The following is a 15,079-nucleotide window of genomic DNA, read 5'->3' on the forward strand; positions in this document are numbered from 1 at the left end:
CCAGTGGGACCACAAGCAGCACATGACACCAAGGCTACAGACCTACCGCAGATCTCACTTGCAGTGTAGTGTTCTTTTTTTATATGAGGTAGCGGCAAAAATTTGTACCAACAGATGAAGCCTATTGAAGAGCCCATCAACCCTGTTCCTGGAGTGCTACCATCCTGCAGGGTTTCACTCCACAGTTGTAACTAACCCAATTCATCTTATAAACCAGATAATTATCGGAATCAGGTGCGCTAGATTAGGATTGGAATGCAAAACATACAGAATGGTAGCTCTCCAGGAACAGAGTTGGATATTCCTGTTATAAAATGTGCATAAAATGCATCCTCCAATTGCAATGTCTGCCTATGCCCACACATATTGTCTCAAGAACATGTTCTATTTTAATACCCTCAGACACCAAGTTAGGCATACCTCATTTCAAAATAGGCCATCATCAATGTCCATCGGGAATGATAATTCTTCACGTTTTACCGGTGAAACTGCATCTGCATGCCAATCATTTGATTGATCTCAATCAGTGTCATGGGAATAGACTATGCATTTCGATCTTGTTGAATTACTGTTTCGTTAGCGAGTTAGAGCAGATGATATTAGCCTTTCTTGTATTTTGTTTTAATCAAAGCATATATCCTGCATAGTGGCTCTGAGTTTTGGCTTATTATATATATTTTTTGACTATTCAGCTTCAGCTAACCATCCTAAAATCTCATAAAAAATGTGGTGTTTTTGGTGTAACAGTAATGTTATAGGCCTGCTATGCTATTCGGTTCTGCTCTATAAAATACTAATGAACTGTTATGTGATCTTGCAAGACATTGATTCAGCTTAGATCTAACATTACTAAACAAGCACCATTATGGGAATGATAATCTTCTATTTGTCATAATAATAATAATAATAATAAGTGATGAGAAGGACTATAAGGCATATGCAACATTAATATGGAATTGGTCCCCACTTTGTTGCTATAACAGCCTCCACTCTTCTGGGAAGGCTTTCCACTAGATGTTGGAACACTGCTGCAGGTACATGCTTCCATTCAGCCACAAGAGCATTAGTGAGGCCGAGCATTGTTGGGCAGTTAGGCCTGGCTCGCAGACAATGTTCTAATTCATCCCAAAGGTGTTTGATGGGATTGAGGTCAGGGCTCTGTTCAGGCCAGTCAAGTTCTTCCACTCCGATCTCGACATACCATTTCTGTTTGTTCCTCGCTTTGTGCACAGGGGCATTGTCATACTGAAACAGAAAAGGGCCTTTCCCCAAACTTTTGCCACAAAGTTGTAAGCACAGAATCGTCTATATTGTCATTGTATAGTGTAGCATTAAGATTTCCCTTCACTGGAACTAAGGGGCCTAGGCCGAACAATGAAAAACAGCCCCAGACCCTTATTCCTCCTCCAACAAACTTTACCGTTGGCACTATGCATCCGGGCAGGTAGCGTTTTCCTGGCATCCACCAAACCCAGATATGTCCGTTGGACTGCCAGATGGTGAAGTGTGATTCATCGTTCCAGAGAATGTGTTTCCACTGCTCTAGAGTCCAATGGCGGCAAGCTTTACACCACTCCAACCAACGCTTGGCATTGCGCATGGCAATCTTAGGGTTGTGTGCGGCTGCTCGGCCATGAAAACCCATTTCATGAAGCTCCAGACTAACAGTTATTGTGCTGACGACAGACGAGTTTTACTTGCTGTGTGCTTCAGCACTCGGCAGTCCCGTTCTGTCAGCTTGTGGGGCCTACCACTTTGTGGCTGCTCCTATGCGTTTCCACATCACAATAAAAGCGCTTACAGTTTACTGCTGCAGAAATTTGACGAACTGACTTGTTGGAAAGGTGTCATCCTATGACGGTGACATGTTAAAAGTCACTGAGCTCTTCACTAAGGCCATTGTACTGCCAATGTTTGTCTATGGAGATGGTTGTGTGCTCGATTTTATACACCTGTCAGCAACCGGTGTGGCTGAAATAAACTAATCCACTAATTTTAAGGCGTGTCCACATACTTTTGTATATATACAAGTACCAGTCAAAGGTTTGGAAACACCTAGTCATTCAAGGGTTTTTCTTTATTTTACTATTTTCTACATTGTAGAATAATACAGAAGACATCCCAACTATGCAATAACACATATGGAATCATGTAGTAACCAAAATATTTGTTATATTTGAGATTCTTCAAAGTAGCCCCCCTTTACCTGGATGACATATTTACACACTCTTGCCATTCTCTCCACCAGCTTCATGAGGTAGTCACCTGAAATGCATTTCAATTAACAGGTGTGCCTTTTCAAAAGTTAATTTGTGGAATTTCTTTCCTTCTTAATGTGTTTGAACCAATCAGTTGTGTTGTGACAAGGTAGTGGTGGTATATAGAAGATAGCTCTATTTGGTAAAATACCAAGTCCAAATTATGGCATGAACAGCTAAAATAATTATTTTTGAAGTAGTGGATATGTTCAGTAGTGAAAACGATTGCAGTTAAGATCAATAACATGTGTGCGCGCTCTGAAACGATTGACTGCGATCATCATGCGCGAGAGGCTAACCAACTACCAATTAACTATCTAGCCAGCTAATGTGCTCCTATACAAACCGACAGTCCAGGTGTCAATACCTGATATTTTCAGCATGACATGGTTAACGTTAGCTAGCTAAAATGACCGTTGCGGTATTCCGCCTCATCGGGTGATGAACTCGGCTTGATGGATCACAAAATGGAGCAAAGTCCTCCTGCTAACGTTACCGATGGTGAGCAAGCTAACGTTTGGTTAGTTAGTGGTAGTTTGTAGCATGACTCGTTTGTTTGTTTTAACCAAGGTTTATTTACAATTTCCAGGGTTGTGCAGCAATTTATCGAGACATTGCTGGGCTAGTAGCCGGCTTCTTGCAAACGTTGTGCTAACAGTTGCTAGCTTTTTCGTCGAAGATGGCTAATAATCTCATCCCCCGTCTGGGTCCCAGGCTAATTGAGCTAGTTAGTGTAGGGGGACGTGTCTAGTAGTGAACATGATTAGGAGATAGCTAGCTAGGTAACAGAACAACATTACATAGCTACTTTGACAAGATAATTGTTTTCGGTTGCTTTCAGGCATAGACATCGCGGAATGGGGTGATCGGAAAGCTCAACACGCAGAAGCTGTTGTCCTAATAAAGAGTAAATCTTCCAGGAGAAGTGGTCGACAGCACGCAGAACATTTGATCAGGATGAATGAATGTAAATGTGAAGCATTCGCTTGGCGTTTACTACTATTATTATTGCTGTTGGCCCCACCATTTTTGTTATATGTATACTTTGATAATGTAAGTAATTTAACTTGCCATGTCAATGAAGTCTATTGAATTTAATTGAGAAAGCCCACTGGCGAGCAGTAAGGAGATTGGAACGAGATATTGGCCAACATTCTGCACATTTTCTCATAGATTAAACATTTGATCTCAATACAGTTTTCTGTTCCCAAAACTAGAATCTATTATGAACAGAGTGGATTGATGTTTGTACACTTTACCCTTTTGAAAAAGTTGTTTAGAAGGGGTGCAAAGGCTAAATGTAGTTATTGCACATTTCACAGGGTAGGCGTTCCCTAACGTAAATATGCAGATGATTCTAGAACGCACCAACAGGATCTCGCTTGATCTTGCTTCGCTCAGCCCCCCTCCTTGCGTGCTCTGCCCACTATGGCTCATTTGTTCCCATTGGAAATGACAGACCGTGGTCTATCTTGGTTTGGTTATGAAAATCTTTGCCCAGGGCAACCAGGAGGAAATGCTTAGACTGCGACAAGAGCTCCTACTCACCCAGATGCTTTCAAAGCCGAAGAACACCAGTGGAGCAGGTGCTGGTGGGTCTCTTTCATCCATCCCCTCCCCCTGCTAGCTAACCCCCTCTCCCCCAAGTGTGACTCATAGTACACCTCATAATATTTAAAAATGTGTCACCAAGATTGGTCAATCACATATACAATACAGTAGGCCCATTGTACTTTAGAGCTGCTGGAGATGCCCAGAGCCACAGTGGCTCTACAGCTTTGTACTGCCACGGTAAATAGCCTCCCTCCAGTTTATTATTTTGTTCAATTGATGAACAGCCTAATTCATGCTCATTAAATGTAGCTCATTGTCAGTTAGTAAAGGACTGCTCTGCATGTCTGGCATGGATGGTAATTGGATTACAATGTCTATGTGAGGAGTGGACAAGCTGCTGTTTTCAGAGTCTATCTATTAGCCGGGTGTATTATTGAACTGAAGGGCATTGTTTCTAATGCATCTAGCTCATTAATGAGGTTATGGACACACAAGGTTGCTTTGGAAACAAGTCCCATCGTCCTTTGATGTGCAAAACACATTTAAGAATGCGGCTATATGAAATTACACACGGTGACAGTGGATTGCTATAAAGGTGAGACATGATTGAATGAGGTTTAATAACATAGCTAATTGGGTGAAAACAGCAATGTTTTAGATACAATGCTTCATTCAGTGTCACAGAATATAATGAGGCTGACAATGAGATGTGAATGGTGATCCTAATAAGCTCATGTCTGTCTGACTTGGTGCAACCTGCAGGAGATGGTTTCATGGGCTCTCTCAGGACCTTGTGGGCCCAGACTCGTTGAAATATCAGCTCAACTCAGACATGGACTCTGGCTGTGGGACAGAAAACAACAGACACTGCAACTCACTCAAGACTCTGCAGAACCACCCAGTGCCCAGCCAGCCTTCCCACCTGTCACCACCATGGCTCCCCAGATACCATTCTCCAGTCTGTGAGTTAGGCCCTCGGGGAAAGGCCATGCTGCTCTGTATGCAGTTCCTCCAATGCCTATGTTGGCTGAACAGGGTGGGAGAGGTGGGAGGTGGAGGTGATGGGAGCAAAGGCTGGAGGGCTCAGCATGGACAGGGATGGAGATGGGGACAGGTTGGTGGTGGAAGACTCAGTGTGCCAGCTGCTGTCCTGTGTGGTGGCAGCTAGTAGGGATGCCAGGGCCCTGCCCCCTCACTCACTGCTCCTGTGGCGTCCCTAGTGGCAGCTCAGGCAGTGGACCACTGGCTCGCCCACAGACAGCCCTCCCTGAAGTTTGTGGCACACATGGAAGATGCCCTGAAAGAGCTCACTGAGATGCTATTATGCAATGACCAGCTCAACAGGGTAAGAGAACATAGTGCACAGCTTATCGTAGTGAATTCATGAGAATAACTTTTATAGTTTGATATGTGTGTAGGTGTTTGAAATGCATCATTCTTACATTATAAACTGGGTGGTTCGAGCCCTGACTGCTGATTGGCTGACAGCCATGGTATATCAGACCGTATACCACGAGTATGACAAAACATGTATTTTTACTGCTCTAATTACGTTGGTAACCAGTTTATAATAGCAATAAGGCGCCTCTGGGGTTTGTGATACATGGCCAATATACCACGGCTAAGGTCTGTGTCCATGCACTTCGCTTTGCGTCGTGCCTAAGAACAGCCCTTACACGGAACCCAAACCACCTGCGCGCGTGCGCCATCGTGCATAAATGTATTTTGTCCCCCCACACCAAACGCGATCACGACACGCAGGTTAAAATATCCAAACAAACTCTGAACCAATTATATTAATTTGGGGACAGGTCGATAAGCATTAAACATGTATAGCAATTTAGCTAGCTAGCTTGCACTTGCTAGCTAATTTGTCCTATTTAGCTAGCTTGCTGTTGCTAGCTAATTTGTCCTAGGATATAAACATTGAGTTGTTATTTTACCTGAAATGCACAAGGTCCTCTACTCCGACAATTAATCCACACATTAAACGGTCAACCGAATCGTTTCTAGTCATCTCTCCTCCTTCCAGGCTTTTTCTTCTCTTGACTTTATGATGCGATTGGCAACTTTCATAAATTAGGTGCATTACTGCCACTGACCTCGTTAGTCTTTCAGTCACCCATGTGGGTATAAGCAATGAGGAGATAGCACGTGGGTACCTGCTCAAATAAACATTTATTTGTCACATACACATGGTTAGCGGATGTTAATCTGAGTGTAGCGAAATGCTTGTGCTTCTAGTTCCGACCACGCAGTAATATCTAACAATTTCACAACAACTACCTTATACACACAAAAGGAATGGAAAGGAATGAATAAGAATATGTACATAAAAATATATATGGATGAGCGATGGCCGAACGGCATAGGCAAGATGCAGTAGATGGTATAGAGTACATTATATACATATGAGATGAGTAGTGTAGGGTATGTAAACATTATATAAAGTGGCATAGTTTAAAGTGACTAGTGATACATTTATTACATTCAATTTTTAATTATTAAAGTGGCTAGAGATTGAGTGGCTGCTGCCAACATACTGACTCGATGTTAGTGATGGCTGTTTAACAGTCTGTTGGCCTTGAGATTAGAAGCTGTTTTTCAGTCTCTCTGTCCCAGCTTTGATGCACCTGAACTGACCTTGCCTTCTGGATGATAGCGGGGTGAACAGGCAGTGGCTCGGGTGATTGTTGTCCTTGATGATCTTTTTGGCCTTCCTGTGACATCGGGTGGTGTAGGTGTCCAGGAGGGCAGGTAGTTACCCCCCGGTGATGCGCTGTGCAGACCTCACTACCCTCTGGAGAGCCTTACGGTTGTGGGCGGAGCGGTGATACAGCCTGACAGGATGCTCTCGATTGTGCATCTGTAAAAGTTAGAGTGTTTTTGGTGACAAGCCAAATTTCTTCAGCCTCCTGAGATTGAAGAGGCACTGTTGCGCCTTCTTCACCACGCTGTCTGTGTGGGTGGACCATTTCAGTTTGTCCGTGATGTGTACGCAGAGGAACTTGAAACTTTCCACCTTCTCCACTACTGTCTTGTCGATGTGGATAGTGGGGTGCTCCCTCTGCTGTTTCCTGAAGTCCACGATCAGCTCCTTTGTTTTGTTGACTTGGGTGTGAGGTTTTAACCTGACACCACACTCCGAGGGCCTCACCACCTCCCTGTAGGCCGTCTCGTCGTTGTTGGTAATCAAGCCTACCACTGTAGTGTCGTCTGCAAACTTGATGATTGAGTTGGAGGCGTGCATGACTACGCAGTCATTGGAGTACAGGAGAGGGCTGAGAACGCACCCTTGTGGGGCCCCAGTGTTGACGATCAGCGGGGTGGAGATGTTGTTTCCTACCCTCACCACCTGGGGGCGGCCAGTCAGGAAGTGCAGGACCCAGTTGCACAAGGCGGAGTCAAGACCCAGTTCTTGGGAACTGGAAGAATGGTGGCCCTCTTGAGTCATGTGGGAACAGCAGATTGGGATAAGGATTGATTGAATATGTCCGTAAACACACAAGCCAGTTGGTCTGCGCATGCTCTGAGGACGCGGCTAGGGAAGCCGTCTGGGTCGGCAGCCTTGCGAGGGTTAACACGTCTAAATGCTTTACTCACGTTGGCTGCGGTGAAGGAGAGCCCTTAGGTTTTGGTAGTGGGCTGTGTCGTTGTCACTATATTGTCAAAGCAAGCAAAGAAGTTGTTTAGTTTGTCTGGGAGCAGGACATTGTGGTCCGCAACGGGCTAGTTTTCTTTTTGTAGTCCATGATTGACTGTAGACCCTGCCACATACCTCTCGTGTCTGAGCCGTTGAATTACGAATCTACTTTGTCTCTATACTGACGCTTAGCTTGTTTGATTGCCTTGCGGAGGGAATAGCTACACTGTTTGTATTCAGTCATGTTTCCGTTCGCCTTGCCCTGATTAAAAGCAGTGGTTCGCGCTTTCAGTTTTGCATGAATGCTGCCATCAATCCACGGTTTCTGGTTGGGGAAGGTTTTAATAGTTGCTGTGGGTACAACATCACCAATGCACTTGAGGGGGGTATTCAGCTGTGATTATAATCGAAGAGAATTCTTTGGTTGTAAGGAATTCTAGGTCAGGTGAGCAAAAGGAAGTTGAGTTCCTGTATGTTGTTATGATCACACCACGTCTCGTTACTCGTTACCCCCCCCCGCCCTTCTTACCAGAGAGATGTTTGTTTCTGCCGGCGCGATGCGTGAAGATACCAGGTGGCTGTACCGACTCCAATAGCGTGTCTCGAGTGAGCCACGTTTCCGTGAAACAAAGAACGTTACAATCTCTGTATCTCGGGAAGGCAACCCTTGCTCGGATTTCGTCTACCTTGTTGTCAAGAGACTGGAGATTGGCGAGTAGTGAACTCGGGAGCGGTGCGCGATGTGCCCGTCTACGGAGCCTGACCAGAAGACCACTTCTTCTGCCCCTCCTGCGGCGCCGTTGTTTTGGGTCGCCGGCTGGGATCTGATCCATCGTCCTGGGTGGTAGACCAAACAGAGGATCCGCTTCGGGAAAGTCGTATTCCTGGTCATAATGTTGGTAAGTTGACGCTCTTATATCCAATAGTTCCTCCCGGCTCTATGTAATAAAACTTAAGATTTCCTGGGGTAACAATGTAAGAAATAATACAAACAAAATACTGCATAGTTTCCTGAGAACGCGAAGTGAGGCGGCCATCTCTGTCGGCGCCATCTCTAGCAATTTGGCTTCTATAAACCAATGAGGAGATGGGAGAGGCAGGACTTGCAGTGCGATCTGCGTCAGAAATAGAACTGACTTCTATTTTAGCCCGTGGCAACGCAGATGCTCGTTGGCGCGCGCATTAACTGAATAACGTAGATTTCTACATTTATTTTGCAACTCTCGCGCACGTGACGCGAGCGGTGTAGTTAGCCTTGTTATAAATCAAATCAAAATTTTATTTGTCACATACACATGGTTAGCAGATGTTAATGCGAGTGTAGCGAAATGCTTGAGTGTAGCGAAATGCTATATACCACACCCCCTCGTGCCTTATTTCTTAATTCTAAAACTGTATACCTATATTGTTCTCATTTTAATCTCAATGTGTAAGATCTTCGCATGACTAAATCTAATGTCAAGTTGACCTGAGATCGATAAATTCATGACCCTTGGAAAGAAATGAAGGTCATCAAGTGGCATTGAAGTTTATAGGTGCTTATATCGCCAGCTGTTAACCTTCATTCAAAGCCCACCGAAGCTATAACTGATGAAATGGCCTTTGCTTTGACCCATGACACTAAAATCTAATGATCCACACAGTTTATAGACAGCCATAATTTGTCCCACTGGGATATTGAGGGGAGAATGGTGAGGTTGGTAGAGTGCTTCTGATATTCATTCTTCATGTACGTTTATAAGATAATACATTTTTCTATTTTAACGTAACAGCAATGTATAACTCCTCCCAGACTGGTGATATTGTAGGAGGAAGTAAAGAAGTGCATGGAGAACAAGTGTGATATGAGATATGAAATGGGGGAACAGGCCTGGCATTTTAAACAGCACCCCACCCGCTGTGTGTAATGACTTATGCGTTGACTGGCATTACCAATACTTATTAGCTTCTGAGGGGACAGACAATCACCTTAGTGTCAACAGGCTTGAATAAAGGCTGTCACAGTTGAGTTGTGAAGGGCGTGTTGTCCCTTTCTAAATGAAGATTAATAGGTGGGAGGATACACAGTGTCTGCCATAATAATTGCACAGTGACAATCTTCGGTTTTGTTTTGGCTCTACTCCAGCACTTTGGAGTTGAAATGATACAATGATTATGGGGTTAAAGTGCAGACTGTCCGTTTTAATTTGAGGGTATTCGTCTATATCGGGTGAACCGTTTAGAAATTACAGCACTTTTTGTACCTAGTCTCCCCCATGTTAGGGGACCAAAAGTATTTGGATAAATGCACTTATATTTGTATTAAAGTAATCAAGTTTAGTATTTTGAAAATAAGAATTTGTTCTTAACTGATTTGCCTAGTTAAATAAAGGTCAAATAAAATTAAAATAAATTACATTTGGTCCCATATTCCTAGCATGCAATGATTACATCAAGCTTCTTGGATGCATTTGCTGTTTGTTTTGGTTGTGTTCTAGATAATTTTGTGGCAAGTAGAAATTAATGGTAAATACTGTATTGTCATTTTGGAGTCACTTTTATTGTAAATAAGAATATAATGTTTCTAAACACTCAACATTAATGTGGATGGTACCATGATTACAGATAGGCCTGAATGAATCATGATGAGTGAGAAAGTTAGATGCACAAATATCATACCCCCAAGACATGCTAACCTCTCACGATTACAATAACAGGGGAGGTTAGCATTTTTGGGTGTTTGATGTTTGTGGGTCTAACTTTCTCATTCATCATTATTCACAATTAATTCAGGACTATCCATAATCATGGTAGATTCCAATGATTTGGAACCATGAAAATACCCTAAAATTAAAGCTGACAGTCTGCTCTGTATCCTCATATTCATTGTATCATTTACAAATTCAAAGTGCTAGAATACAGAACCAAAACAGGGTTGCACATTTTGGGGAATATTCAGAGGTGGAAACTTTCCGTGGGAATATATGGGAATTAACAGAAATATATGGGAATTGGCGGAAATATATGCAAATTAATATTTGTTTTTTCCAACTGCTTACACAAGTTTTCAAAACTGTCTCCTTTTTTTCAAAACTCTACACACAATTCCCAAAACTGCACACAAAATGCAAAATGCCTCACATCTCCTTCAAAATGTAACACTGCATTCAAAATGCCATAAACACATGTCAGAATGAAGCATTTGCATCAAATGGCAAACACTGCTTTCATAATAGTATATTTTAGGATAATACAATGTAAACACTGTTCTAAATCTAAATCTCTTTTGTCTTTCATAGGCTTATATCTACATTTCAATACAATGTTCTACAGTGAAAGTAATCTTCTGAGAGGGGTAACAAGTACACTGTAAACACCAATGCAATGTAGAAACAGAAAATATTTATTAGGCCAAACATTACTGTTGTATACAGTAGCATACAACAAAACCATAAACATATGTAAACCAAAAGTATATTCTTTAGAATACAGTAAAGAACACAATTGTGTGTGGGCTCCCGGGGGGGTCAGTCCAGGAATTGGTAGGGGGGGAGGCAGTCACCAGTGCAAAGCTACGCTTCATCTCTTCTCGGGGCTGGGTCTGGCCACAATACTTCGTCAAGATACGTTTTCGTCAAGATACGTTTTCTCTTGCCAAATTGCCAAACATCGAGGGAAGTATCTCCTAGCATGGCGTATCCAACCTTGGACAGAGGCAACCTCTATGACCCCAGATGCATCCTCCATTGCCTGGAGAAGCGGCATGCGGACATAGGGTTGGCGATCATACACTTTCCAGCGCCAGGCTGAGAAGAATTCCTCTATGGGATTTAGAAAAGGTGAATATGGGGGTAGGTACAAAACTACAAATTGTGGATGAGTGGCAAACCAGTTTTGGACCAGAACAGCCCGGTAAACATAATATTGTCCCATAAAACCACAAAGCTAGCAGGCTCCTGATCTGGATCAGGGACACGCATTGTGTAATTTGCACCCAGAAAAGTGAGCATATGGCCGGTGTTGTACGGACCCAGTGTGGCATTGTGGAGGACCCCGATTTGAGTGATGGCAGCACACATAGTTATATTACCCCCACGCTGTCCAGGGACATTGGTAATGGCCCTCTGTCCTATTACATTTCTTCCGCGGCGCCTGGTTTTGGTGAGGTTAAAGCCAACCTCATCCACATAAATAAATTCATGGCGAATTACATGGGCATCCAGCTCCAATACTCTCTGTAACAGACAAAAGGATATACAGATGAGTAAATATGGTATGTCTGAAGTACTGGAAGTAGTGTTGCATACATACCTCTACAAAGTCATGTCGCATATTCTTGACTCTGTCAGAGTTTCTCTCAAATGGCACCTTGTAAAGTTGTTTCATCGTCACTCGGTGCCGTTGGAGGATGCGTTGTATGGTCAACAGGCTTACAGCATTGATGTTGTTAAATATGGTGTCATTATTCAATATATGCTCTCTTATCTCTCGAATCCTAATTGCATTGTTGGCCAAAACCATATTTATAATTGCAGTCTCTTGTACATCTGTAAACAAGCGTCCTCATCCTCCATGATGTCTTTGCTTTTCCACTCTGTACAGAATTCAAACACAGTATGTGTTCAGCATAGGTACTGTAAACAATGTACAAAAAAAGGTAGTACAACATGATAACCAACCTCATTCAATCAATGCAGTGCAGTAAATGGATGGCTTAGAGTTACAAATGTTTATGCAATACCATGCAGTCATACGTATTTTACAGTACATTACTGTAATGCTAAAATAGTCATTAGATAGTTGCATACCTGTTCTCATTTCTGAAGGTTCAAATTATGGACGCCACTGTAAATCGACTCAAGTTGGGCTGGACTCTCAGTCCAAGTGTTGCCCTAATCTCATCAGAGATGGCTCTCCTTCCTTCTCTTCTTTGCCCTCGTCCTCTTCTTCCTCTTCCTCTCCCTCCTACTCCTCTTGCTCTCTGCCCATTATTGGCATCCATTGTTCAAAACAGGTCATCTGACCTTTGACCTATTTACAGGCCTATACTACAGTAAAGCAGTGATTGGTTAGTGATCATTTAAGCTATTAGTGTTTGCACATGTGAGGAGTGTGTGTGTGACCTGGTGAATAAGTGTAGCATTTTTATTGGCTGTGTTTGGAAAAGGAAAGCAAGTCACTTCCTGTTAGACTTTTGTGTTTTAGGTAGAGAATTGTGTGTAGTGTTTTGAAAAAAGTGTTTTATGCAATTGACAACTGAGTCAAAGGCTGAGAAATAACTTATGTTTTGGATACTTGGTGTGTAGTTTAGAACTTTGAGTGAGAGGTTTCAAAAATCGTGTGACATGAAAAGATTTTGTGTGTAAGCAGTTGGAAAAAACTAATACCATTTAAATGTAGATGTTTTTTGGATATATTGGATATATTTAGCATATCATTTGGAGACAGAAGCATATACCTTTTACCTTATCATAAGTAGACATAATTGCAAATGATTAAATCCTTCAAATAGAAATACAAAAAAAACAATTTAGTTACGAATTGAACTTTAATTAAATGAGTTGACTCTTCACATGGGATGATTTCACTGAACAACAAAATAAAGGGAATAGTGAATTATCCCCAATGATCCATCGCATCTCCCAAAAATGTTTTCAACATACAATGATAGTCTAGGCTTCCATCTCAGGCTTCCGTGTCTTCTCCCTGGACCTCCTCAATGTCCACCTCTTGAACATCAGACTCTGAGGCCTCATCTTCACTGTCAATTTCCAACCATGTTGAGGATGGCTTGTTGTCAGGCTCAAAAAGCCAAAAATTTCCCCAGGTGGAAACCAATCTTTCAACCCTTGTATTGGTCAGCTTGTTGCGTGCTTTGGTGTGTGTTCCCAAACAAGGACCAGTTGCGCTCTGAGGCGGCTGATGTTGGTGGGATTTGGAGGATGATCGAGGCAACACGGGAAAGAGCCTCAGATCCACAAAGTCCCTTCCACCAGGTGGCTGATGTGATATGTTGGCACGAATGCCATATTGCATCTCCATCCCAAAGCCCTTGCTTGGAAGTGTACTTCGCCAGACTGCCAAGAACCTTGCCCTCATCCAGGCCAAGGTGGCGAGACATGGTAGTGATTGCACCATAGGCCTAGTTGATTTCTGCACCAGACAGGATGCTCTTGCCAGCATACTACAGTTAGGGACCAACATGTACGCTGTGGTGTGTATGGGCTTCCAGGCAGAAGTCACGCTTTTTGATGTCTTTCAGAACCGCAGTTTCCTCTGCTTGTAGCAACAGTGAAGTGGGCAGGGTAGTACGGATGTCTTCTCTTACATCTGGGAGCAGAGTCTGAACATCAGACAGGATGGTATTGTCTCCCTCAATCCGCGCAATGGCTACTGCTATAGGTTTCAGGAGTTTCAGGCTGCTTAGCACTCTCTTCCAAAATACATCATCCAGGAGGATCCTCTTGATGTGGCTGTCCATATCGGCAGACTGTGAAATGGCCATTTCTTGGAGAAACTCCTTCCAATCCAGGAGATGCAAACATGATGACAACACCACCCCGACAGGTGTTGCTGGGCAGCTTCAATGTGGTGCTCTTATTCTTCTCACTTTCTTTGGTGAGGTAGATTGCTGCTATAACTTGATGACCCTTCACATACCTAATCATTTCCTTGGCTCTCTTGTAGAGTGTATCCATTGTTTCAGTGCCATGATGTCCTTGAGGAGCAGATTCAATGCATGAGCAACACAGCCAATGGGTGTGACGTGAGGGTAGGATTCCTCCACTTTAGACCAAGAAGCTTTTATGTTCGCAGCATTGTCTGTTACCAGTGCAGATACCTTCTGTGGTCCAAGGTCATTGATGACTGCCTTCAGATCATCTGCAATGTAGAGATCGGTGTGTCTGTTGTCCCTTGTGTCTGTGCCCTTTTAGAACGCTGGTTGAGGGGTGGATGATGTAGTTAATTATTCCTTGCCCACGAACATTTGACCACCCATCAGAGTTGATTTCAAAACAGTCTGATTTCTCTTTGATTTGCTTGACCTTCACTCAAACTCTGTTGAACTCTGCATCCAGCAAATTAGAAGATAAAGTATGTCTGGTTGGAGGGGTGTATGCTGGGCGAAGAACATTCAGAACATTCAGATATCTCTTCCAATTCACATTGCCTGTGAGCATCAGAGGTGAACCAGTTACATACACAGCTCGAGCAAGACATTCATCAGCATTTCTGACTACATTCCTTCATTGAGTCCAAAAAAACTTCTGACTCCAGGAGGACCATGAGCTGAGGACCAAAAGCTCAGTTTGTTTGATTGACTGAGGAAGGGTAATGGGTTTTAGTCATTGCTAACAGTTTTGTTGCTGCACCGTTACGATGCAAACATCTTCCTTGATCTCACTGTGTACATATGGAGGGTGCCAGATAGTTTTGTGCCAGTCTGTTATAGGGCCGTTCTAGTGGCCACATAGCGATGATGTTAGAGTAGGCTTTATGTTGTTTCAGCAGGAGTGTCACTACTGAGTATTCTTTTTTGGAGCCTCATAGTTCTGTCCTGTTACAGTAGATTCTAGGTGGCGCTAGAATACGCTGTATGCAGGGAGGAGTGGAGATGGAGGGCCTCATAGTTCTGTCCTGTTAC

At 43.1% G+C, this 15,079-nt stretch overlaps 1 pseudogene; it reads left to right on the top strand.

Moving 5' to 3' along the window:
* The first annotated feature begins 3,669 nt into the window (after nt 1-3,669).
* Nucleotides 3,670-15,079, top strand: part of LOC115107279 (meiosis-specific protein MEI4-like) — a 37,295-nt pseudogene continuing 25,885 nt past the window's right edge.

Source organism: Oncorhynchus nerka, linkage group LG24 (assembly GCF_034236695.1).
Source record: "Oncorhynchus nerka isolate Pitt River linkage group LG24, Oner_Uvic_2.0, whole genome shotgun sequence".
Classification (NCBI taxonomy): Eukaryota; Metazoa; Chordata; class Actinopteri; order Salmoniformes; family Salmonidae; genus Oncorhynchus; species Oncorhynchus nerka.